We start from the raw sequence: 20,618 nt of genomic DNA, 5'->3' as shown, positions 1-20,618 counted from the left end.
TTTTTAAAACACATGACAGCACTCCTTTATTTCAAATAAAATCTTTCACACCTCAATACATGAGAAATACACATGATAAACTGCTCATTCATTTGATTAATGTGTTAGCATGCACGTTATCCAAGTTACCAATTTCTCCTTACAGCTCTGACCCTCCTTTCCCCCTCTTCCAACACAAGTTTTTCTAGACCCATTGCTCTAGAATAATAGCTACATCGGTATAGATACAAATGAAGAACAAAGGAAAGTGGCCCTAAAAGTAAGGTTAAGAGCTAGCAGGTGATATCAAGACCCAGAGTTTTCTATAACTCTGTTTCCAATCTCAACCTTAACTAGTAATTTTCCTTTAGCCTCATCAGACATGTTAATACACTGAACTAATTTAAATGTTAAAAACCTAAACTTTTAAAGTGAAAATAGCTATATGTTATCTGGTTCAATCTCCCAACATTTCTAATTTAGAAATTTAAAAAAATCCAAATTCACATTAAGAAACAAAACAGAATGACAGACATTTTAATCAAATACACTACTGTGCTTGCTATTAAAGTCAGTCGTACTGGATGTGCGGGGTAATCTGCCGAAAAAAACTACTTCAAATTAACCTGCTCTGCTTTCTGGGTCACCCAAGATTCAACCAGACAGAGCCTAGGACCTGCAAACTCCAGAAGTATCCAAACCTGTACATGGAATGTAGGTCTGATTCAAGGGTCACTCTTAGGTACTGTGCTGCACAAGCTCCGGCATCTTGCTTTTGATAACAATGAGATCTCACTCACCTTCACAGTTAATTCTCATTATGCTATGTGCACCAATTTAACATATGAGAAGTACTGGTAGTCAGGAAATAATTACGTTTTCTACACATAATACACAACATAGAGCAGGAAATCAGTGCTTCATCCAAACCAGAAAAGACCTGAGTTAGAATTTTTGCTCATTTAGATCTAATCATCTATTTTATTTAATCTATTTTCCTAACTCTGTTAAAAATTGAAAGGCCTGGGCTAAGAATGTGGCTTAGTGGTAGAATGCTTACCTAGTATGCCTGAAGCTCTGGGCTGGATTCCTCAGTACCACATAAACAGAAAAAGCCACGTGGCTCAAGTGGTAGAGTACTAGCTTTGAGCCACAGAAGCTCAGGGACAGAACCCAGACCCTGAGCTCAAGCCGCAGGACTAGCCAAAAAAATGAAGGAACTTACAACTGACGCACTTACTCATGTCACAGGGTTCTTAAAGAGTGCTAAGTGTATTTGAAACATTTAATATAGTAGCCAGCATCCAACAAGCATTTAATTCAGTTACAGGTATTAACTAGAATGGGGCCAAAGAGAAGTCTAGAGCCCAAGCTGAACTCCAAGACATGCAGTTTGTGTCTCCTTCACATATATGACACAAGCACCTGCCTTGCCTCACCTGACTTGGAGCATACAGAAGAATCATATATACTGACATCACAGTGTCAAGACACTTACCCAACTCATTCTCAAATCCCTTCCCCTCTCATTTGTCAAAATGGAGGGTCTAAGTAAATCTGAGTCACTAGAAGAAACTCAAGTTAATCCAGGTTTGGGGCACAAATAGAATTGTGGCCACCAAAATTTTAAACTATTTACAAGACTGGTGTCAGAATTATCCTTTATTCTGTTGCCCATACATAGGCCAACTTAAATGAAGTTGTGCCCTGGAAGAAGGCTGGGTAGTACATAAAACTGAGACATAATCAAAGACCTTATACACAGTTCATAAAAGGAGATAATCTACACAAGATAACTGAAAGTTGACAACCAGAACAAAGAGATCACTACTTCTGAATTGGATCATGGAAATGGAAACAACGATAAAAATAGCAAATGGCTTCTAAGATAGCTGGGAACTGGCTGGGAGGGAGGGCACTATCTCTTTAGTTATAGCAGTCCATGCCACCACCCTTCAGTGTAAATCTGTTAAATCTTGACCTAAACAAAATTAAGTAAAGGTATTTGTTTAAAAAAAGTTCACTAGAACATGTTCATCTTTTGTCCATGAAGTTATCAGTGTAGCAGCTCATGAATTGACTCCTGAATTGAATAGCCAACTAGTATATGATGGTATGGGTCATTCAATTTTCCTATTTGTGATGTTGTGCTTTTAGTTTCTCCAATACAATGTTAGAACTTTCCATTAACATCTCTCAGAAAATCAAGTAAACTTAAGCCCTGAGAGTATTCTTAAAAGTTCTCTAGATGTCAAAGTACAGCTAAGAGGTCTGTACTAAGCTGGGTTAGGTGTACTAGTGCTGTGTCTCTTAGTATTACATGCTCACTCTTGCACTTAATGACCCCAAGTTGCCTAAGGCCTTTACAATCTGCAACTTGGATTTTCTTTGCAGCAAAAATTGTGCCACAAGGAACTCTCAATGTTGATAAAAGTCTTTAAGCCCAATAGCTAGGTAACCCTGGCTTACCTGTTCAACACTAGGTGCTAACGAGGCCAAGGTTCCACCTCAAGGACTGTCACCTTTTGTTCCTCACCCCATCTCAAACAAAGCTACTTGTTACAAGAAGAAATGGAACAAGAGAATGGTTATCTGTAAGGTATCTATTTATACTTCCTTCTACAACCTTGATTGGGCAAAGCTGGAAGGTAGAACCTCAGAATCTCCCAAGTTTTCACAAAATTACCAAAATGCCAATGAAATAGTTAGAAAGACATCCACAAGGACCACAGCATTGTTTAGAATGCTTTGGAATGAAATTTGGAAAGCCTTGCTGCAATTGGAACTGCTGGAGGGAGCAGTTGCCTCCTAGAGGCCAGGTCTGACTCATTCAATGTTCCCAGCTGGCTCTTTCAGCATAGCCTTACATAAGTATGAGTGAGCAGTAGGGGGAGCATTTTAGGGTTTGTCATTCCTTAAATCCAATCTCAGCTAGATTCCAGGTCATCCAGAAGAAAGACAGAATAGCTGAGTAAGGCAGAGACAACTGTTAGTACCAGGGATCAGGTGACAAGTTAGAGAAACCATCGAATAATGATGACCCTATCAGCTCTAGGGTCCCAAATTATCAAATGAAATGACGCATGGGGAAATACTTAATACATATTAAAAAGGCTAAGTGCCAAAGAAATGGTCTTTACAAGCCCTCCCCTCCATCTACAAGTGCAGACCCACTAACTGAAATTTTACCCATTTTTCCATCTCCTAGTTAGGGCATTGCATAGTGAAAGCCAGCAAGTGTTGGTAGAAAATGTAGTGATAAATAGTCAGAGACACAGTCTGGGCCCTCAAAGGTGTGCAAGCCTGCAAGGCAGTGACAGCAAAGAACCAGCAACGTGTCAGACTGCCACTCTGCACAGCACTGCAGCGAGTGTACTGCCTCACCTTAAAACAGACATGACCCTAAAATGGTTCAATGGACATGCTTGTCATTTTTTGAAGAAAACACATAAAGGAAAAAGAAGTAGTCGATATGCAGGTGATTACAATTCCATTTAATGTATATTAGAGCCAGAAGGAAAGGGCCAAGAGACTTGGTCTGTTACCAGTGGCCTGAATCCAGTCAGTCACTACAAGAGCCTCTCATCATGTGCAGCTCCCAGTGAGGATTCTTGTTTTTCCACACAGTTAACAAATCAAATACTACACCTGGCACTGAAAGGAAAAATCATCTACTCTTATGCTACAGAAAAATGGCTGGTGTTAAAATTCCTCGTTAATCCCTACTATGTTAATTTCCTGATGTGTTGTGTTTAAAAGTAAATCTGAGTATTAATTTCTGCCTGCCCAACTGACCTAGCATTTAAGATGCAAATTCCTGGTAACTAACTCCAAGGCTAACTGGCCCTCAGCCACAGTATCACTTTTACTGCAATGATTAAGTCGCTTTCCATTTAGCCAGCCCAAATTCAAATCCTGATACCAAGGTCATGAGTCCTCTGACCTTATAAAACGGGGATTACTGGGCCTAACCTCTCAGGGCTGTTGTAAAGATTACATGAGATGAGGTAAAATGCCTGATGCTGGACCAGCCACTTACTGCTCAATAAGCTGCTATTGTATTGGATTCTGGCTTATTCCAAAGTAGATTTAAAACAATTTCACACATACTACATACTCAATTAATGTATGATAGATGAATGAGCCCAAGGATTACTGCTATGCAATCTAGCCTTGCTTGTGAACTTAATTTCTAAGAGGCCAGCCTGACTGAATCAGCACGATCTCACTGTTGTGAGCCAATAAAGCTTGCTAATAAAACTCTCCTCTTCTACCTCCATCTTACCGCTCCCCATCTTTTACACTAAGTCATATTAAGCTTATATTAGAGAAAAAAAAATCCTACAAGTGGCTTAAAATTCTTAGTAGCAATTCTTAGTAAAATTCTATCATAACAATACAAAAGAAACAGTACCTCAGTTCCATCCAGGCAAATTACATAAACAGGACATTTCTGCTAAAAGTTCAAGTAACATTAGGACTGTCAACTCATACTAAGTTTTGAATTTATCAAACACTAATATTTTATAGCCAAATATTAGCAATCACCTTTTGACAATTAGCCTGTGTGGGAGTGAATCAGTAAATCTATGAAAGCATGTAACACTACCACAACTTACAGCTGCTGAATGTATTTTATTCCATTAATGTTGTACTGGAAAAAATTACAGAAATTGCTCTAAGTCAGAAATCTAACCTAATAAATCCCTGAAATTTTGATTGCATGTGCTCAAAATGATGCTTTTACTCTTGTTAAGATTATTTTGTTTGCTTTAAGACCCAATGCAAACAATAATCATTTTCTAGAGACAAAAGGTAAGTACACCTGAATCAAGAACATTTCAATTTTCCAGTCACAGCAACTGAAGCAAGTGATCCTAAAGGTAAATGTCACAAAGCACCATTAAAACAAGAAAAAGAAGAGAAGTTCAAGACAGATCCAAATTGTGGCTCTAACATCCTCTCTGATTGATTCTAACAATTTAACTGCATTTCTTTTTGTTTTTGCCAGTCATGGTGCCTGATCAGTTTACTAAAACTACATTTTCTTATGTCCTTAGTATCTTCAGCTAAAAGTAAATGTTAATACTACCTAAATGCAGTGAATGTTTTGAGAAAAAATAAAAACAAGGTAACACAGAAGAAGAATAGAATCCACTGAAATTTTCTTTCATGTTTCTATCTGGCTATAAAGAATAATGCCTGCTCAAAGGAGGGAATCAGCAAGGTCTACAGAAATTCAGCTGTAAATAAAAACTACACTTTCCCACAAAGGAAACTACTATTCAGATTTTAGAGATCTCTAGAAAGAATTGGCTCTTTTGTACCATTTTGTACAATTTGCTTTTGGCAACAACTCCTTTTCATCTAACCTAACCTAAACTTTGGTTCATTTGTGAAATCTTTCGTCCTTCAATTGGCTCTAAAGTGGAAGAGCATCAGCTTTATTTATTTCTGTGTTTCTGTTGGGAGCAGAGTGCTGAAGGGTGCCTCTATTATTCATTCATTCAGCAAATACTTACTGTATTCTTCAGCATCAATGGTATGGTAAGACCCAGGGCAAATAAGACCTTGCTTAGGTGCCTTTGTCTTAGTGATGAAGACAAATATTTATCGAATGACTTCCTCCTGTGAAAGTGGGAAGGAAAAGAGTAGGGGAAAGATTGGATGGGAACTCACTGCGGTGTATGCTGGCAGGTCAGCATTCCTGAGGTGAAACATCTTACATCTTAACTGACACTTTGCAACTGTACAGAAGTTGGCCAGATTTGGGGAAAGGGAGGAGAAAACAGTCCAGGTAGAGCAATGGTCCCCAAGATAAAAAGTTCCCCAAGTCAAGAAGAAGCTGAAAGTCATGATAAATGCCAAAGGATGAAGGACTACATAGGAGACAGAAGATACATTGTCAGCATTAGATGCAGTAAGAAGGTAATAACTGAATATACATCACAGTCTTTTTCTTGCATAAAATAACCTATGGGAACAGAAAAACAAATTCTGTACCAATATCAGGGCTTGAACTCAGGGCTGGACCTCATGCTCTCACTTGGCTTGATTGTTCCCAGAACTCTACTTAGTTGAGCCACACCTCCAGTCTGACATTTTGATAGCCAACTAAAGATGGAGTCTCACAAACATTTCTGCCTAGGCTGACTTCAAACCCCAATCCTCCAAGGTCTCAGCATCCTGAATAGCTAGAATTACAGGTGAGAGCCACTTGTGCCTGGTTGGGAACTAAGCTTTTACTTCACATTATTAAAAGATCTATAGTCAGAAGAATCTGGACTGTAACTTGTTCCCAACAATTACATATCATAGGATCCAGCGCAAGTCACTCAACGAATCTTCCATTCCCTGTAAACTGGGCTTCTATTACTCTACCACTGATATGACAATGATAATAATATACACAACAATGATAATCATATATAGCCCTTGTTCTTACAAATTTTGCTACCTTAAGAGAAAGATACAAAGTATATGGAAGACATTCTGAGTTCTATATGAGATGATATCCAAAGCTAACATAAGACTCCTTATGAGAACAAATGCAGATGTCTGTAAACAACAAAAATACAACTCTGGAGTTAGAAAACGGTAAATACAACAGGAACACTTCTTTCCCATCCTAGCATAGGTGAGGTACCACGAACCTCACTGATGAAGAGAACTTAGGAGAAATGAACCAAAGACTAAAACTAATATACACAGAAAAGGTACTCTAAGAATTTTACTTATTTCCAAATTTTCCTTGCAGTTAAAAGGTCTTTCCATAGCCATAGAACTGCATGCCAATTAAAAGAAATCATTTCATTTCCCCAACAAAAGCCTTCACTTTACAATGACTTTTATCCAGTTTATGGCCTACCCAAACTATGACACCCTTTAGTTATCTACACACAATATTTCCATTTGTTTAGCTGGCTGACTTAGTTAGTTAGTTAGGGAGGTAGGTAGATATTTAGTTAATTTATGTGGCCAGTCCTGGTGCTTGAACTCAGGGCCTGGGCACTGTCCCTGAGCTTCTTTTGCTCAAGGCTAGCACTCTACCACTTGAGACTCAGCACCACTTCTGGCTTTTTCTGTTTATGTGATACTGAGAAATCAAACCCAGGGCTTCATGCATGGTAGGCAAGCACTCTACCTCTGAGCCATATTCCCAGGCCCCTAGATGGTTCTTTCTTATCTGTATACTTTTTTAAAAATTTATCGTTTTAAAATTTATGATTTTACTTCACTCTGTAATACCATATCATTCCTTAATTTCTACTTGTTTATTCATGTTAAAAATAAGTTAACTTCAGCCAGAAAAGCAAAATATTTTTGATCCTAGGAAATGTTTTCTATTTTAAAATTTTAATTTTGTAGTGCCTTGAAAATACAGCACATTTTGATGATGAATCTAACAATAAACCATAATTACTTGCTAACAATACCTTTATGGAAAGAAACTTATCATGAGGAAATCCTAACTTTAATGAACACTCCTACAATCTTATTTTTTAAAAAATCCAACAATTGGATAATTGGTCCATAACTGGAGGCTAATTCTAAAAAAGCACACTACTTCCTGTGCAAGATCAAATGTAAGAATCATGTTAGTGTAAGAATGAGTTAAAATTCAAAGATGTCACTAAGAAAGAAAATATGCAAGAGTCCAACTTTATTATTGTACACATACACATCCGTGTGCTCAAGTAAAGCAAACAAGGGAGAAGGAAAAATCTCCAGCAAAACCATGTTCCAAGAAATTAACCTTGTTTTGTGCTCATTTTTATAGTACTAAAAAAACGATGTGTTCTCCTGGAAGTTGCACTATTTGGGGGGGGAAAAAAAAGTTTAAAGTAAGTTTTGTGAAAGTACCAGTCTCACTGTTCTCAGTCATACAAAATGAAAGAACTTCAGGAAGGGAAAGAAATAGTCTTTTAAGTGCAAAGGTGGCATAACGCTAGCCCTTATCTAGCCTTAACAATCTGTGAGAGTAGCATTTGTCACTTCATATTCCTCAACTAAAATGAGGGGGGAAAAAATCTAAACTGAAGCTGATCCCTTGTTTTTTATTTTTTTTTTTTCTCAAATAGATGAGAAAAAAGGATCCTTGAGTGAGGGATTTTTTTCAGCCCACTTCAGAAACACAACTTTTCCCCTGCTTGGAAATACACAAAATACCGTTTACTTGGCAACTTCCTCCACACCTTAGATTAAAACAAAACGACGACAACAACAACAAAAAGCCCACTCCCCTGTGGCTCTGGAGCCTGGAGTTCACCCAGACGGGAGCAGCTCTTACCCGGGGTGTGTGACCTTGGACCCGCCACTAACAGCCCGGGTTCCCGGTGGGCAGCCCTCAGTGCCCCGCTAGCCACTCCTCCGGGGGTGTCACGGCCGAGGGACCAGCCTCTGGGCAGAGGGGGGAAATCTCCTCCTTCAGAAACCCGGAATTGAATCCGCAGATCTGTCAACATCGAGCTCCTCCTTCCTCCGGCTCCCCTCTTCCCTCAAACAGGGCAGAACCCGGGCACCCCGGGAGCACACCCGCCAGCACCCCTTCCTTCCTCCTGGCCGCCCCCAGCCACACCTTCGGGGCGGAGGACCCCACCCCGGGCACATCCGCCCCACCCCGAGCTCCAGGACACCCAGGCGGGCCTCGCCCTCCCCTCCTACGGCCCCCGGGGGTCTTCCGGGAGGCGGCCCGGCCCGGCCCGCACCCGCCCGACGCAGCTCGCGTCGGGCGACCTCGGTCCGCCCACCGGGCCCCGCTCCCGGCCGCATTCGCGGCCGCCCCGCCGGCCACCACCGACCGGGCCCCCGGGCTGCGGCCTCGGCCCCTGAGTGACCCCCACACCCCCGATGCTCCTTGCGGATGGTAACCTCCAAAGCACAGCTTACCGGCAACTGAGACCCCGACTTCACTTCCCACCTCTGGAGCCCCCCTCAACTCCCGGATCGATTCACTCCGGCGACGCCGGAAGGACCCGAGAGGAACCAGGCGTTGTCCGGAATCCTGCCCTGCCGGAGTGCGCAAAGGCTTATGGGGACTCGTAGTTCCATTAGCCAGCGTTGTCTACACTTCCTGCACGCGGAAGACTACACTTCCCGACAGGCATTGCGAGGGAACCGAAGGTGATGGGTGGGGATATCTCTTACCAATAGGAAAAGAGTTCCCGGTCTTTGCGGGAGGAGGTGTGATAAAGAAGAGAGGGTGCGTCGAAGAGAGAGGAAGGGCGGGGCCGGCTCTCACCTGCACCAATCAGGGCGCAGGACGGACCCGCAGACACCTCACTCTAGCAGGGGGTGGAACCGCGGAACAGAGGAAGGAAGACGGAAGGGGGGGAGGGGGCAGCGGTGGGGAGCGATGGGTGACTGGGCTGGTCGCGCTGCGCCGGCGGCGAGGAAGCCTCCGGGCAATAGCCGGGTAGCGGTAGGGCGAGGTGCGGGGACCCGTTTGAACCACCAGAGCAGACTAGATCCATTTCCGGGCGGAGCCTGAACTCCAGGCGCCCGCGCGGAGTTCCAGGTGCAATGGCTCTGGGGCAAAGCCCCAGCGGTTGGGGTTGCGTGAGAGCGGGACGGGAAGGTGGTCCAGCAGGCGCACTAGCCCGGACGGCTGCGGCGGCAGGGGGCGGGGCCACGGCAGGGGCGGGGCCAGGGCTCCCCAATTCGCCAACTGGAGGTGTGGGGCGGGGCCTGATCCCTGGCCCGAGCCCGAGGCGCCGCCTGGATGGTAGTTTCCCGGGAGAGACCCAAGCAGCCACCCGATCCGAGCGCGGCGCTGAGCCTTAGCTCAGCCTCAGTATCCCGCCGGGGCGGCAGGTGCGTGGGGTAAGCGCGGTGTGTCTTCCCGGTCTTGCCCCGCCCGGGGAAAGCTTCTTTGAATAGGAATATCAAAGCCTTGGGAAAAGAGTCTGCTTGCTCGGGGTTTGGACACCCGTGCACACCCATTCGGATCAAAGATGCACGGGTTTGGACCCTGAAGAGGTGGGCGCGGGAGGGGGGGGGGCAGGGAGAGAGAGATCGCTTGACCCTGAGTCTGAAGGGCGTGGTTGGGGTTTGGGGTTTGAGTAGCCTCGGGAGAACGATGCTGGGAGATCTCAAGATTGAGAGGAACCTGGCCGTTCGAGAACGAGGTGGGAGGAATCTGGGGAGGTACGTAGTTGGTAACTAGCAAAACATGTTCTTTGATAGGGGGTTACTTCGGAACTGTTTCACTAGGAAAAACAACTTTTGCGTTCTGCAATGTCTGTGCTTTGCCTTGGTTTATCCGATTGTCCTGCTCCCGACCTGGTGATGATGATATCCAGGGCGATTGTGTTGCAGGTTTCTCGAATTGCGAGAGACCTGGATGAAAGAAGCAAATGCAAAAGCGCCCATAGTCGGGATCGGATAGGTGCTGGCTGAACCTGTCAGAAGTGTAACTTTTGCTAGCAATCACATGAAAATACTGTTTGAACAGATGAGCACTTAGCTTTGCTTACAGTGGCTCTAGTAGATCGAAACAAAGACCCGGACTCAGCCTACAATAGGAACATATGGTGCACTTCATTGCCGTTCCCTATCCTCTCATTTGTGTATGGGAACATTGGTACATTTTTTTTTTCCTTTTAAATCAGGAGTCCAGGGAAAGCGGTGTGCGAATCTTTTCTTCTCTTGACAGTATGTCAAGTGATTGCTCTTAGTATGTGTTGTTGTAGGTTTGGATTTCAAATAAATGTAGTGTCATGAAATCTTAGTTTATTTTCGGAATTATATGTATGTTAAATGTACTTATAATACCTCTGGGTGGAAGTAATGTAGTTCGACTCGGGAAAGCTGTGAGTCACACCTGCCTTTGTGTACCTGTGACAAAATTACAGCCTTTTCTAGAAAAATAGTAAGAATCCATTTGTCCACTTCATTTTCTTTTTGTTATAGAGTTCACTATATTGTATGGTCTTCAATCAAAGGAGCGTATTGCAGCATATTTTACTAGGTAATGCCTTTGTGACAGTTGGAGTATTGGAGAATCTGTCAGGATACTTAAGGTTGTTTTTTAAAAAAAAAAACTAGAGTTAATAAAATACAATTGCATTCTGTTTTCTTCTATTGTGTTTTCTTGATCTGCTTAGCGTTTTGAATTTGATTTCTGTAAAGTACACAGCTCCTTTGTGAGAAGAAATAGCTCAAGGGTATTCTCTTCATAGTCAAAAGTTTAGTCCTACTGTGTGGTACTACTGAAAAGCCTAGGTAACCTTTTATTTTAATTACTAGCTTGTATTAGTTATATAGAGGAGGAAATTTCATGTTACATTTCCACATGTTCATGATGTATATGCCAATCTTACCCCTCTATCTCTTACCCTTCTAGTAACTTGTTAATGCATAGTCCTCATACACTAGAGAACTATATAGGCACTTCTTAGAAAAACAGCTGTTTTTAGGTACTCCCCAAACAGATATGGTAAGTATTTAAAGAAGCAAATGACTTAGAAGAAGGAAAAGGCAACAGTAGCCACTAAACTTAGTAACTATGCTAAGACAGGATTTTATCTTTGCTTCATCACTGTAGAATCTGTTGATGCATGTGAAGTGGTAACTGATTTGGGGAGTGAGGGACCAGGCACTTTGGTGTACTAAGGCTTGGGACAGATTGTGATTGCACTTGTTAGTTATGATTAAATGGATTTTTCCGAATAGATCTCAGAGTCTCAGGACCAACTACTGATTCATTTGGTGAAATTGAATATTTGTTGTCACTAGGTTTCTCTCCCATATAATCATCACCATGGTCGTCGTCGTCATCATCATCATCATGGCTAATTATAATGCTGCCTAAGAAGTTTTTCAGAGCCTCTATTAAATCATCTTTTTCAAAGAGGGTTGTTGAGAATCAGTAAATAACCAAGCAAATGTGCAGTTGAAATTCAGATATACTTCGAATTCCAATTTTGCTTACAGGTCTGCTCTCAAGGATCATCACACTAGAATATCATTAGGAATAGATTCAAATTCATATTTTTGTTCCTTCCCAAAACTAGATCTTTTTTATTGGGTCAGTGAGAGATTGGATGGTTTTGTATCCTTCGTGAGTAAGAAGATCATGTTTTATTTTATATTGGAGAAAATCATTAGCATGGAACGATGCTTGGGAATTTTGTTGTTGTGAGCTCTTCACGCATTTTAAATGATGTTCACATTCAATCTGAATAAAATGAAGACTTGTCTTAATTAGTGTTTAGAAAGATCATTAATTTTATGTGAAGTATTTATTCTGCTATTGTGTTTAGTGTTTGCGTATGTCTATCAATTAACATACAGTATGAAGGGAAAGAAAATCAACAACATGCACAATGTCTGGCTTGAATGGAAATTGCCCTACAGATACCTCTTTAGCCAAAAGACTTGTCTGTGTTTAATTCCAACACCTTTTTTTTCCTTTAGATTTCAAACTCTGATTCTAAGCCTCTTGAGTAAAAATAATTCAGTAGTGTAGATTTCTAGCACTACAAGTGATACCAAAAAACAATACTGAAAAGGTTTCAAGATCAAATGGTTTGGGCATGAAGAAAACTGCTGTAGACACACCCTTAGCATGAGAGAAAATAGAGTTGATATTTCTTGTTAATTTCTTATAAGCAATAACACAGCCTCCATCCACAATCATAAATTCCTAAGAGATGTACATCATTACTTTCACATTTAAATTTGCACTGCTGTCAAAAATGACATGGATTCATTAGATTTTATTAATCATGGGTTATTAAAACAAAAGGTCCTGCATGTGTCATTTGTGTCTTAATGAGACATTTTGGACATTTTTAAGAGAAATTAAAAACAAAGTATGTCCACCTCTGTAATTACAGAACTTGCCAATGAAGCCAAGCAAGAACCCATTTATTTATTTACTTAAACAAATTCCTAAGGTTAAACACTGCATTGGGGATCTGTGTTAATAGACAAGAATTTTGTTTGCTTTGGCTTTTCAATCTTACATCTAATGTTTTCAGTATTTAGTTTTTGGAATTTGGGGATTGCATTTTAATAAACCAGATTGTTGGCTCTTAAAGACATGTGCTTCTTTTCTCTCTCCTCTTGAGCATCTTGGATGACATTCCATATAAAAAGATTTCTCTGGGCCAGTGGCTCATGCCTGTAATCCTTGCTACTCAGGAAGCTGGGATCTGAACATCAAGATTCCAAACCAGTCAGGCAGTAAAGTTCATGGGAATCTTACCTTCAATTAACTACCAAAAAGCTTGAAGGTAAGCCTGGAGCTTTCTTTGGCTCTAGTGGTAGAGTCAAGCCCAGTACACACACACACACACACACACACACACACACACACACACACACACACACACACACACACACACACACACACACACACACACACACACACACACACACACACACACACACACACACACACACACACACACACACACACACACACACACACACACACACAGAGTGTGGCACTGTAACTGCTTACTCAAAACAATCAGCTATTTGTTTCTAACGCATTTATAAGATTATTTCTTTGTTGCTTTGTATGTCCCTCCCCCATCGTATAACCCCTGCTTTCACTGTATTTGATGTAGGTATAATTTGTGCAGGGGAAGGGGAAAACAAGTCGTTTAAATAAGGATACAATGAGAAGCACAAGTTGTCATGCCAAAAAAGAACTTTACAACTTTGGGGGGGGAGGCTGGGAAGGGATGGTAAGGGAAAACAAAGGAGGAGGCTACAATGCTTGATAAGAAATGTACTCATTATCTTGTCCATGTAATTGTAACCCCTCTGTACAGTATTTTCACAATAAAAAATAAAAAAAAATTAACAGTATAAAAAAACAATCAGCTAGTCCTTAGATAGTCACATTGACACATTTTATCCTTTGATAGTCAGGAGTCAGATGATCACAGGAAACAATGATTATATATTACTTCTGAGAATGTGTTCTATTACCTTTGCAAAAGTCTTGCAGAAATCTTGATTGAGCCCACTTTCATTCATACTTTGGGGACTTGTGTCAGCATTTCTAAATTTTTCTCAGAGATAGAGAACATAAGGAACGTGAAAGAGTTTCACATCTGAGTCTCCCAAGTCAGAAAACCCCATGTCTCACCACCTTCAACTCTGGAGAAATACCTTTGTTAAAGTTTTTATTTTAAAAATATACTTTAGCTGGGCTAGGAGCCAGTGGCTCACATTTGTAGTTCAAGCTACTGAGGGAGCTGAGATCTGGAGAATCTCAGTTCCAAGCAAACTCTGGCAGGAAAACCTGCAAGACTCCCATCTCCAATTAAACAGCAAAACATCACACTGGAGGTGTGACTCAAGTGGTAGAGCACCAGCCAGGACCAAGAAAACCAAACAAGATGCACAAGGTCTTGAATTCAAGCCCCTATCCTGGCATATACAAAAAGACTTCATTGAGTAGAAACAGAATTTGCTTCTGATTTTCTAATCATCTACTCCCATCCCACATTCAGAAAAAGAAGAGAAGAAATTACACTGATTCTATTGAGGCATGTTTGGAGTTGGACATTTATTGCTTTTGACATTCCAGAAACAAATTGATTTGTTTTATGTTAGAATTTAGAATTCAGCTTGTGTTTGCTTTCATTATTTAACACTTGCACGATTCTAGTTAATTATAAAAAGTTCCTGGAAAGTGAACTTTATTAGTAGCAGATATTTAGCTGAATTTCTTTGCTTCTTAATATCTTTTTACTAGTATACTGATAGATATAAGTTGGCTTAGAACTGATGATGAATCTTATTCCTTGGGCATTATTCTTAATGCTTTCCATCAGTATTTTTTGTGTAGTTAGCTGCACTCACAACTATTTGTCCACAAATAGCTTAATATCTTCAGAACTAGATTTCACTGATATTTATGTTGAGAATCTTGTACTTAGTCCGTACTTAGTAGGTGATAACAGTTTGTTTAAGGCAAGTATAATGAATCATCATTTTACAAACAAGTACACATAGAAAAAAATCTTTAGACATCTGATTTAGCAGTAAATTCAGCCCTCTGCCACAGTTATTGCTTATATTAGAGCTGAATACAAATATGGCTATTTTTTGTTGGATTTCTGAATGATTAGGGCAAGGACCTATTTTAAGCTACTAGCTATTAGCTAGGACTGTGTGTGAATGTGTGTGTGTGTGTGTGTGTGTGTGTGTGTGTGTGTGTGTGTGTGTGTGTGTGGTGCTCGTGTATGCTTTAGATAGAATTTATTCATGGCTTGCCATTTGCGTGATCCTTTTCCTTCCTTATCTTTTAATTCTGCTGTAGTAAAGATATCCAACACACATACATACTTCTGTTTTATTATATAGCAATAAAGACCAAAATAGATCGATGCAATATGAGGACTTACTTTAACTAGGATGTAACTGGGCTTGGCTGCTCTATTTTTAGTGATGTGCTTGCAAGGGAAGGCCTTTGTGGAGATTTTTAAACCTGAATTATGCAGGTGTTTGTTACCTTTGTACCAGCCCAGTGAGGGCTCAGTGTAGAGACTGAGCTGTGGTTGAAACTCTGTCAGTACCTCGTGTTTCAGCCCCTGCATGGAGGCCCCCTTCTGGTTTACTGCAGGAAATGAATCTTTAGAGCTCCCAGCAGCTCTTAATTTAGTGTGGTAAGCCAAGCCAGTAGGATTTACTTCAATTTTATAACCTCATTTACCTAAGTGCATGGCTTCTCCCAGATACAACTCCTACTATAGTTACCAATTATAGATCTTAGCCGTCCCAGTGTCTCTAGCACAGTCTGTCAATCCACAGAGAACATAAAATCAACTGTGTGTCTCCCTTAGCATCCTGGAGGGTTTTGTTGTTTGTTTTTAAAGGGATGTGGAAGACTTCACTGGAAAAACAGCCAAGGTTTTATTCACATTTGATTTCTTTTGTCTGTTTTTTTTTTCTTGATAACCTAAGTTTTGTTGTTACAGTTGAGGCCTCTGGCCCTATTTAACTTGAAAAGCTAGTTAATTTTCTTGTTTCATGTTTCTACCTTGTGCTGGAAACTTATAAAGTCTATACAGTGTATGCTATCCTCTTGTCAAATTGGTTGTTGGAATATTTAGTTAGGAAAAACAGCATCAACATCTATTGAGGAATTACTATCTAAATTATGATGCCTCATTAATACAATGACACAGACTCGCCGCTTTGGTGAATCCAGTTATTGCTGGGATCACAGGCCCATGCTCCCCCTTGTAGTACATACAGCCCCTCTTGGACTTTTCTCTGCATGCAGCTATGGAACATCGATCCTCACATTCTGAGCCTCCTTGGGATTACAGGAATGAGCTACTAGCCAGCCGATGGCTATATTAAAATCATACTGTATATTGAAATCATTCTAACCCTACCTTTTCCTCTCTATCATGTTTCCTTGCATGAGGGGCTTTTGTAGAGCCACGACACTTTACATATGGTCACTTGTCAATTGCTAAATTCTTTTCCAGTCACGGTATAGTGTGGGCTTGACTGCAAAAAATACAGCAAAATAAATAATGTTCACTATGTCATAATCAATAGGGTTAAGAGAAGACTTCACAAGATACATGTATTAACATGAATAAACAAGTACATGTGATGTCCTGCTCTTATATTACAATAGTTACTGTGGCAGATACCCAGTGGCAAAGGAAATGATGTGTATGGTAATTGGGGAAAGCTAGGAAGGAGAATTAAGGCAATATAGTATATCAGTTCATTGCAAAGAGTGGCAAGCTATGACCTTCAGGAACATAACCTTTTATAAATGAAGTTTTATTAGCTATTCCTAGTTATTTGTTTATCATTAAGGTGGCTTATTAGTGCAACTGCAGAGTTGAGTTACAGGATGAAGAATAATGCTTCACAAGCCTAAAATGGTTTTCTGGCTCTTTAAAAAACATACTGTCAACCTCTGGTTAGGAATATCAGTTCTTAGGCTGGGAAGGTTGCTCAGTGGTAGAGTGCTTGCCTCACATTGCTCAGTGGTAGCGTGCTTGCCTCACATGCATGAGGTCCTGGGTTTAATTCGTCAGCACCACATAAGCAGAAAAAGCTAGAAGTGGCACTGTGGCTCAAGTAGTAGAGTGCTTGCCTTGAGCTGAAGAGCTGAGGGACAGCACCCAGGCCCAGAGTTCAGGCCCCATGACCAACAAACAAACAAACAAACAAAAAGAATATCAGTTCTAGTCCGGTAAATTGGGTTCAAATTTCTGTTCCATAATTACTACTGGATGATATTGGATGTCACTAACCTTGTGAAAGTTTATCATATCAATTTAAGTCAAAAGTTTATGGGACTGGGAATGTGGCTTAGTGGTAGATTGCTAGCCTTAAGCAAAAGAAGCTCAGGAATAGTTCCCAGGACCTGAATTCAAACCCCAGGACTGGCAAAAATAAAGTTCTTTATGCTGCTGAAATGGTATTTCATATTATCTAGAGGTAGTTAATGCTCATTAAATGATATTCAGTATTTGATTTTCTTTATTATAATTTATTATTTTAAGTGAACTGTATAACTTTTGGTTCAAAATGAGGATTTGAAACTCTAAATTTAATTCCACCCTTCATCTCCCTAAAATAAGTATTTCAGAAACTATAAATGGTATAAGACTGAGAAAAAACATTGAATATTATAGAAAAGCATGCTAGTCAAATTTACAAAGGTACAATACTTTCTCGGTACTTAGAGGAAAATGACATTCAAATATGAATCACATTACCACCTACATTATAAAAATGAAAAGTTGTTATACATTATACAATTATACATTATACATTATAAAAATGAAAAGTAGTATGATAACTATTATGAGAAAATAGTTTTCTATAATACTAAAGGTTATGAGTAATACCAATGAATACTATATACATTGCAACAAATTACATAACCTAGTTGAAACAGACAGAGACATCACTGAAACCAGCTTCAGAAATAGAAAATCTGAATACAAGCTCAAAGATGTTTCACTATTTTGTGACACATATATAGTATCATTTACTATATATTTGAAAACAATGTGCTATGACAAAATAGGAGTTACCTTACACAGGCAAGGTTGGTTTAGCATAAATTCTATGAATATTAGTCTCTTAAAGATAAAGGAAGCATGATTGTCTCAATAGGTAAAGAAAACTATTTAATGAAATCCAATGTGCTGTTTCATGAAAAAATATAGCATAATAGGAATAAAAAGAAATGTCCAGAACCTGTACAGAGATATGTAAAAAAAATTACAGCTAACAGTATATTTAATGGTGAATGACTGGAAATTCCCTTTTGTAATCAGGAATAAGACAATGTTGAGTATTCTCAGTATCTACCCAGATCTACTCAGTATCAGTATGTGCTCGCTATCATACAGGATGTTCTTCCCACAAGAATGAGAGAAGCAAAAGAAATAGAAGTATCCTAAATGGAAAGACACAGTCTGTATACATAGATGAAATCAACTTATTTACAGAAAATCCTAAAGAATACACACACACACACACACACACACACACACACACACACACACACACACACACACACACACCACCTAATCCAGAAAGATGCAAGATGTGGACATCAACATTATCAAATGATATACAACTCATTACTGAAAAAACTAATAAATTGAAAGATGAGTTCATGGTTTGGAAGAGAATATTGCTAAGATGTTAGTATTCTCCACACTAATCTATACAACCTATGTATCAAAATATCAACTGCTAATTTTTAGCAGAAATTGACCAATAGATATGAACACCTTGTAGAAAATAATGAATCGAAACATAGTTATTCTTGCAATACTGTGAAATTAGAGGGAAAATCCCCTTATACTTAGGCTCACTTAACTATGAAGGTACCAAAATGGGGAACACAGTTGAGAATGTTTTTACATTTACAACTCAATATCCATATACCAAAATGTGAAATTGGACCCTAACACCACATACAAAAATGTAACCAAATGGGTTGTACAGACAACATTTAAGAACTAAATTTATAAAACTCATGCATGTGAGTTGTTACCTTGGGGAAGTTAAGTTTTTTAATTATGATAATCTTACATAGATGACAACAAAAATAAATCAGACTTCATCAAATTTAAAACAGTGTTTCAAAGAACAAAATCAAGACGTGAAAAGCCACAAAATAAGAGGGAAATATTTTCTAATGAAATACTTGAAAAGACTTGAATGGAAAATGCATAAATAACTATTACCCCCAATGAAAAGATAAACAACTAAATGAAAGTCAAAGACTTTAAGAAGACATTATTTTCCTCTAAAAACACAGAACAGCCATTAAGTAAAGGAATGCTAGACTGCATGATTGATTAGACAGTAGGGAAAATGCAAATCCAACCACAATGATAAATGCTGTATTGACATTGGATGGCCTGTCAAAAAGGGGGTAAAAAAGTAAGAAGTATCTGCTTCATCCATTCTTAGTAGGATTCAAAGTGGTGCAGCCACTTTGGAGAGCATTTTGGCCATTTCACAAAAGGGTAACCACAGAGCTGTCAAGACCCAGCACTTCCTTTGTAGGTAGGATACCTAAAAGAATTTGAAGAAAAAAGTAAAGATCCATGTTAAAACTTGTACAAAAATGTTCACAGCAGGGCTGGGAAGGTGGCTCAGTGGTAGAGCGCTTGCCTTGCATGCCTGAGGCCCTGGGTTCGATTCCTCAGCACCACATAAGCAAAAAGAAAAAAGCCAGAAGTGGCGCTGTGGCTCAAGTGGTAGAGCGCTAGCCTTGAGCTGAAGAGCTGAGGGACAGCGCCCATACCCAGAGTTCAGGCCCCATGACCGCCCCCCCAAAAAAAAAAAGTTCATAGCAGTATTATTTAAAATAGCCCAAGATGGGAAACAATGCAATGTCCATCAAATGATGCATGGAAAAACCAATGTTGTACATCCACATGTGGAATTTCACATGACAGTTAAGAATGAAGAGTTGATGGATGCTATGGCATGGATTGATTACATGTAAGCAAAAATGCCAAATATACTGGGCCATATTTTTATATGAAATATTCAAAATAGGCAAATACATAAAGACAGATTGGCAGTAGGAGGCCAAGAGTGGAGGTTACTGCTCACAATTGCAGTTGCTTCCCAAGGTATGAAATATTTCCAAAGTTAGATAGTGGTAATGATCACATAGCTTTAGAAATGTATTTAAAAGCCACTGAGTTACACACTTTAACAGATATATTTTATGGAATGTGGATTATAAAGTTGTCTATCAAGCTACCAGTAAGGTTGTTGTTTTATCTTTTCTTTTCTTTAGGTCCAAGACTGAGACTCAAACCTGGAACTTGATGCTCACTGGCTAGCGCTCTACCAATTTAGCCACACCTCCACCCTCAGTTGTTGATGTTTAATGAATATACAAACATTAAAAAAGCAAGGATGGCCAGGCACTAGTGGCTCAGGCCTATAATTCCAGCTACGCAGGAGGCTGAGATCTGAGGATCGTAGTTTGATGCCAGACTGGGCAGAAAGGTCTGCAAGTGATAGATTGCTAGCCTTGAGTAGAAAAAGCTCAGGGACAGGGCGCAGGCCTGAGTCAAAGCCTCAGAATGGCCACAAAAAAAGTGGGGGGATGAATTATGGAAGGTTGAATTGTAAGGAACTAACAAGCAAGAGTAATATAG

The 20,618-nt window shown here is 39.9% G+C and overlaps 2 protein-coding genes across 4 annotated transcripts in view; one reads left to right on the top strand and one right to left on the bottom strand.

Annotated features, from left to right (window-relative positions):
- Pdcd10 (programmed cell death 10) overlaps positions 1–8,970 on the bottom strand; it is a 41,574-nt gene extending 32,604 nt beyond the window's left edge. Inside the window, exon 1 of the mRNA XM_069991943.1 lies at positions 8,869–8,970. The gene's annotated coding sequence lies outside the window, so the exon portion shown is untranslated. The remainder of the gene's footprint in view (positions 1–8,868) is intronic.
- A 713-nt stretch (positions 8,971–9,683) lies between these two features.
- Serpini1 (serpin family I member 1) overlaps positions 9,684–20,618 on the top strand; it is a 72,288-nt gene continuing 61,353 nt past the window's right edge. The window contains exon 1 of one of the 3 annotated variants that reach the window (XM_069991940.1): positions 9,684–9,792. The gene's annotated coding sequence lies outside the window, so the exon portion shown is untranslated. Of the gene's footprint in view, positions 9,802–9,885; positions 9,958–20,618 lie in introns of those variants that run through there. The other 2 variants (XM_069991941.1, XM_069991942.1) reach the window with 2 other exon arrangements.

The sequence above is a fragment of the Dipodomys merriami genome, unplaced genomic scaffold, assembly GCF_024711535.1.
Source record: "Dipodomys merriami isolate MVZ:Mamm:240054 unplaced genomic scaffold, mDipMer1.0.p SCAF_40, whole genome shotgun sequence".
NCBI lineage: Eukaryota > Metazoa > Chordata > Mammalia > Rodentia > Heteromyidae > Dipodomys > Dipodomys merriami.
Note: the sequence above shows the minus strand (reverse complement) of the source record. Positions and strands in the feature narration are given on the sequence as shown.